At 34.8% G+C, this 7,191-nt stretch overlaps 1 non-coding gene across 1 annotated transcript; it reads right to left on the reverse strand.

Moving 5' to 3' along the window:
• Window positions 1-5,833: 5,833 nt before the first annotated feature.
• Window positions 5,834-5,906, reverse strand: Trnat-ugu (transfer RNA threonine (anticodon UGU)). Its single transcript has one exon. It is a non-coding gene; the product is annotated as a tRNA-Thr (tRNA).
• Window positions 5,907-7,191: the final 1,285 nt, after the last annotated feature.

Consider the following 7,191-nt stretch of genomic DNA (forward strand, 5'->3'; position numbering starts at 1 on the left):
ATCCATCCATCCATCCAGAAATGACGGGTTAATAAACGCAATTCTCCAGAAAGGAAATTGCGCTAAAAAAAGATGAACATTTTACAAAAAAATGAAACATTGTTTTAAATATTATCGATCTCAAATCAACAAAGTTTGTTTAGATTGAATGCATAGGCGTCTTAAAATTAAACAATTATTTATTTTTTTAAACTGAACAAATGTTTCTTAGACTTAATGCTTAGAGCGTTTGTAAGTAAGCAATCAGTTTTTCAATAAGAAGGCAGTTAGGTGGACGAATTATTTTTGTTGATATTTATTAGCTCATATCCGTGTTTCTACCAAGCTATGGGACCTGACTGTCTATGTGGGTAATGTAGTAGAGCTCATCTGTCTCTTTGATCTCAGCTGTTGAAGGAATAATTTAACCAGCTCTGTAATGATCCGTCTTTACGTTGACGTTGTCTAGCAAAATTCAGGTACCCAACAGACAGAGCTGAGTAGACTCCGACCTACCTAGTCATACACGGAATCCGAACTCGTGATTTTTCTGTTATCAGTTACAATCTAGAATTTGAAAAAAATAACGAAGTGTCTACTCGGAATAAGATTTTTCGGCAAAAGATAGTTCTGCGCATGCGCAGTGACCTATGGCTAGGGTTAGAGCTAGAATGAGGGTTACATTATTTCCCCTGCAAATGAAAACAAGACTTCAACTTAGAAAACCAAACTCTTTTTGTATTATTGTATTTATTTGCCGATTTATTATTATATTTATGTCTGTATTTATGATAGAACCAAAACTTATTTGGATAAATTGTATTAGACCATTAAATATGTATTACTGTAAACTCTTATGACAAGTAAAAGGCAATTTAAACCCGTTTCCCACATCCTTTCCATTTTACAAAATAATAAACCTACGTATCAAACACCCCCATCCCCACACTGATATAAATCATCTCTTTCAAAGCTACCATCATGGAGGGGGAAAAAACATCGTGAACAATAAAAGAGAAATAACTGCTTATATATTCACCGTCCCATGATAAAATCGGTTATAGCCCCTTATCAAACGAGTATCTAAAATTCGAATCACTTCTTGTTTACAAAAAGATACAGAACCGGGAAAAAGATCGACCCCTGCTCCAACCTACTTTAACTAGATTTCTAGTTTGATGGTTACTAACATTGTATTTATAATATCAACAAAACATATTTCAACACATTGTATTCAACTGACAAATTATGCATTACTGAAATCCTTTTAAAACGTTTTTCTTAACTCAGCTTCGCGTTTGTTTGTTTGTTTGGTTGTTTGGATGTTTGTTGTTAAAATTGACATCGAAAATTAGCCCACTTCTGATTGCTCTAGAGACCTGAAATTTGGCATGCATGCTACTTTCGCCTAACAATTTCAGATGCAATCATAAAAACTAGCAATTAGTGACCGTAATTAGCTTAATTTAATTACGCCTCAAGGACCATAAAATTGAGGACATGATTTCTAAAGATACCGACAAGACTTAAAGCCTATTGACACAGTTACTTCGGCCCCAATCGATGTGAGCGCGCTGGCCGTGATCGTATAGTGGTTAGTATTTCGCGTTGTGGCCTCGACAACCCAGGTTCGAATCCTGGTCGCTCAAGATTTTTAGTCCGTGTATTTATAAACACTTTTTTAAAAACCACGTTTTTCATGTGTAGCAACGGACTAAAAAGGAGAAAATAAAATACTTAAAAAAAACTTTTTAAAAAACCACGTTTTTTTGTGGACTAAAAAGTAGAAAATAACTATTTACATACATTTGATGAAAAAAAACGTGGGTACGTTCACCATCAAATTTCCCGACCCATCTGCCCGACCCACGTTTTTTGTCATCAAATGTATGTAAATAGTTATTTTCTACTTTTTAGTCCACAAGAAAAACGTGGTTTTTTAAAAAGTTTTTTTTAAGTATTTTATTACAAGAGGAAAATAAACCCCATTGTAATATCTACCTTTACAGGCTGCAATCTTTATAACTATACATGTATTCACCCTTTTAATCCTTTCATGATTTTGATGTTTATTCCACTTTCAATATTAATACCTTACTTTTTGCCATACACATTGTTAAACTAGTTTCTTTTCCTTGTGTGTAAATAGAATACTAGTTGGTAAACACGTGGTTTATCTATCTATGATGTGGTGGCCATAGGTGCAACTAAGAGACGACGTGTTTGATTGGGGATTGTGACCAGCTCGCTCATAGAGTACCTTGAGTGCAGCACTCGCAGAGAACAGTGTCAGTAGAACGTGAGATACGGAGTGATACAGTCAGTGTTTCTTCCAGACTTTTTTCTCCGGGGGGGGGGGGGGGCACTTGAAATTGGGGGGGGGGGGGTCGGTAGACTTTCTTCGGTGGGGGGGGGGACACTGTTAAAAGTATGTATTTCTATATAAATTATATAAATTTCATTTAGTTGGGGGGGGGGGGGGGGGGACGGTAGAATTTTTTCGGGAGGGGGGGGGGGGGGAAGAAACTCTGGATTCAGTGTGCGGACTAGTGACATTGGAGGTCTGTTGATTTTCATGTCATTCTTGGAACTGATTATTCATCAAGAAATAAAGTGTTGTAATCTCGAACCTGCAGTCAGAGTGTGATCCTTTAGACAAATCGGATGTGTCAATGCCGAATCAGGTGTCCACAGCCTAGCGTTAGAATTCCTAAGTCGTGGACAAATACCTACACGACAGGTGGTAAGACACCTCTGTCGCATCTAGGTGCTGCGAGAAGGGGTACAACGCAACCTATCAAGGTACGTCACACGTCTGTCACATTTGGCGTCGTCGGCAGGATGGAAACAAGAAACACACACAAGCAACCAAGAATCATAAATAAATTACAACAACACACCCTCGGTTACACATGTAAACACATTGGTATAAGGCAGGCGCCGTGATACAATATTTTACCTCCCTTTTAATATTTTGTTTGTTATTAAAGGGGAGAGTATCGGCTTACAATTTGCTACTTTTACAAAAAAAAAACTTGTAAAAAAATAGTAAATTACAAAGAAACCAATTGTCACTCTCTTTACACAAAAAAAATTTACATCAATTTTGTCTTAATCAACATTATAGATAATTGATTTATTTTGAAATAGTTGTTAATTTTATCTTAATTTAGTTCCGATAATAACAACGTTACTATTATTATTTTTAATTGGTTATATATTTTTCAATAGCATCTTAAATCAATAGTCACTCTCATTCATTAATCTGCAAAAAAAATGTTATCCCGTTTTTAAAGGGACAAATCATACTTTATAAAAAGGAAGAATCAAGACGTGAAACTGATTGTACATTGTATGCTATTTCATGTAATAAAAATGCGACCTATCCGCACAGTGAGCTCCTTGCTCGAGTGGAGTAAACTGTGTGGAGGGAAAATTATTTAAAAAAAAAAAAAAAAAAAAAAAGGAAGATGTGGGACTGCTATAGATACGGATGTTTAAAAAGGAAGAATGTTTGATCTGTTGTGTCTCATTGTACTCGACAAAACATACCAGCTGCTTATAATAATTAAAACATTTATTTCAGCTCTACTTAAAAGCTCAAACCCCCTCAACCCACAACGACTATGAAAAAAAATCCATTGAATCACCTTTGAATTACACATTTGCATTTTCAGGTTTAAAAATAAGATTGTAATTTGACGTTTTGTATTAGATCTATTTATAAGCAAACCATCTTAAATTAATTTAAGTAGGGTACATGTAAGAAAGAAGCATTACTGTTGTAAACCTGTATCAGTCCTCACAAGCCGATGATGAAAACTGTAATACTAAAACTGTAATACTAAAGCGAACATGGCAAGGTAAACTGACGCTGTCCATTACATGTCTGAGGCAAAAAAGAAATTTAAAAGGGACAATCGTGCACTATAACTTACAATTAATTAAAAGGATATGGTTACTTAATTAATTTATGTTGAACTTTGTAGCAATTATCAATCGCTAAAAGTTTTCGAGTGACGCCACAACCGCTAGTTTGGTGCTGCTAACGAAAATAAACCACTACGTCATAATCCTAAAAATAGCAGAATATAAAGAGAAAAATGATAATTCCACTTAATTAAGTGATTAATTCGAGTGTTAAATAGTGTTTTAAGAGGTGCAAATCGAAAGTTTGAGGGGGGGGGGGGTAGCAAATTGAGAGTTTGATGGGGGGGGGGGGTGCAAATCGAAAATTGAAAGTTTGTACCCGGGAAGCGTCGCTACGCCTCTGGGGGATTACAACGGGTGACACCCGACCTCGCTACGCCATTGCATTTTATAAACGTAGTAAAATTTCTTAATAGATTCAGGGGCGGAACTATCTGAGACGTTGGAACACTGGGAAAAATCCTATTGGGCCGCAATGAAATAATCCCGTTGGGTGGCCAGGATCAGTGCTGTGTAAAGCGCATAATATAACGCCGATTCTAGCCGGAAAAAAGATATGCAAGGCGCAATGGAGAGAAACCACCGCCTTCTTTCACGGCGATGTTTTCGATGGTACTGCGCATGCGTGTGTTTACAAACAAACCGCAGTGCCCTAACCCTGTCCCTAACCCTAACCCGAACCCTCGCGCAGCTATTAAGGCCACTGCGCAGAACTATTGTGTTTCGTAGTCTTCTGCCGAAAAATCTTTTTTCCGAGTAGTCACTTCGTATTAATTAATTAATTGTATTCACTCCACTTTCATCAATATGTATCCTTTTTTGTATCAGTCTACCATTAAAATGAATACATCATTTGATATTGAGCCCTTTATTGTGTTTTAATAATGTACAATATTTTATGTATGTTCTTTCGTTGATTAACTGGCGATTGCGAAAGAAAAGAAAGTTCGCCATTAATGAAAAAAAATTATAACAATAGGCCTATTTAAATTTAATAGAACCCAATTTATTACCTATACGATATAATGCATGCAACGCATAGCATTTTATTATTAACACGTTTTTATTAACTCAGCTTCGCGTTTGTGGATGTGTTTGTTGTTAAAATTGACATCGAAAATTAGCCCACTTCTGATTGCTCTATAGATCTGAAATTTGGCATGCAGGCTACTTTCGCCTAACAATTTCAGATGCAATCATAAAAACTAGCAATTAGAGACCGTAATTAGCTTAATTTAATTACGCCCTAAGGACCATAAAATTGAGGACATGATTTCTAAAGATACCGACAAGACTGAAGGCCTATTGACACAGTTACTTCGGCCCCAATCGATGTGAGCGCGCTGGCCGTGATCGTATAGTGGTTAGTACTTCGCGTTGTGGCCGCGACAACCCAGGTTCGAATCCTGGTCGCTCAAGATTTTTAGTCCGTGTATTTATAAACACTTAGTCAAGTCATACTTAATCAAGTCATTGGATAAAGTAGAAAATAAACTATATAAAAAACTTTTTTTTAAAAACCACGTTTTTCATGTGTAGCAACGGACTAAAAAGGAGAAAATAAAATACTTAAAAAAACTTTTTAAAAAACCACGTTTTTCTTGTGGACTAAAAAGTAGAAAATAACTATTTACATACATTTGATGACAAAAGACGTGGGTCGGGCAGATGGGTCGGGAAATTTGATGGTGAACGTACCCACGTTTTTTGTCATCAAATGTATGTAAATAGTTATTTTCTACTTTTTAGTCCACAAGAAAAACGTGGTTTTTTTAAAAGTTTTTTTTAAGTATTTTATTTTTTTATTTGTATTAAACGCGCTATTTACAAGGAATTGTTAGATTGTACTTTAGCGAGAGTATGTGATTAACGATCAACATTTAAATATCAGATTCGTAGGAGAAACAAAAAGGAAACAAAATACAGCCCCCAGTGAGGATTGAACTCACGACCCCTGGTTTACAAGACCAGTGCTCTAGCCACTGAGCTATGGAGGCTTGTATTCAGTTTGTTATCTATATTCTTAAATTTCGTTTGTACACTAATACCGTATACAAAAATTGTTCATTTGATTTAGTTGAAAATTTACCAAAATAAAATGCAGATTTAAACCTGAACTTTAATCGAATTTGTTGTTGAATATTTAAAGTAAATTTAAGGATAATCCTCTATATTGCTTTTTTTAAAACTCAGATTTTGTTTTATGTAGATGTTATATGATAAAGTAAAACTAAAACCTTAACACTCCCCACATACGTGTAGTATGAGCTATGTGTTAAGTACACAGAAACAGCTGGTTGTCATTGATTCATCCGCTAATCTCATTCAAACAATTTTATCGTTTTTAAACTTGTAACTAGAATAGTAAAAAAAAATTTCAGTACTAGTTTGGTTTACTTTTGGATTGCTTTATTTTAATTTTAAATAGTTTTATCACCAAGTTATTTAAAGTTATTTAATATCCTTAAAATAAATTCTGAATATAGTTACGTTTTAATAATTTCGTTTATGATTTGTTTAATTATTTATATTTAGTGAGTTAAATAACAAATGATTTAAGCAAAAATAAGACTAAATTTTACTAGTAGCCTACAAGTTACAACACGAATGTAGGATTTTATTCTTGAATCTTTACCGAACAGCTCATTTACTTTTGTTCTTTATTTCATGAACAAGATAGGCGTAGTGACAAATGGATAAAAGGTTAAAAGGGCATGCATAAAACGCTGTTACAATTTTCAAATAAAAGGGAAATAACCAAAGAAAATATTCAGATTTCGTTTAAAATCTGTTATTTCCACTAATTCGATAACAGCGCCACAGTTTATAGAGCGTCAATTGCCTTACACAGTTTATGTGGTGTACATATGTCTAACATAATGTCTATAATTTATCATTTATGTTTTTGATTAAATTAAAGAAAAGCTAATAGTATTTTATCGACTCCTTATAATAAACATGTAAATCTTCTATTTAAAGTAAAATGTAGCGCTTCTGAATTACTTAACTTTCAGAAATATTTAGTACCTAAATTTACTAGATCATTATATTTTCTTTCACTTTGAGAGTTGGAATACCTTTCTTACACCCCCCCCCTCTCCCTTCCCAACTCACGTGCTAAGTTAAAGACTATCACCTTAGGTCTCCAATTGTTAAAATTACAATCATAGGCGTAGCGAGGGAGGGGGGGCAGAGGCGCGGACCACACCGGGTGACACCATTTAGGGGAGTGGGGTGACACCAAAGCAAAAAATAGCAAAATATATACAGAAAAATGATAAC

Source organism: Physella acuta, unplaced genomic scaffold (assembly GCF_028476545.2).
Source record: "Physella acuta isolate Inbredline_101_S28 unplaced genomic scaffold, ASM2847654v3 ptg000521l, whole genome shotgun sequence".
In the NCBI taxonomy this organism is placed as follows: domain Eukaryota; kingdom Metazoa; phylum Mollusca; class Gastropoda; family Physidae; genus Physella; species Physella acuta.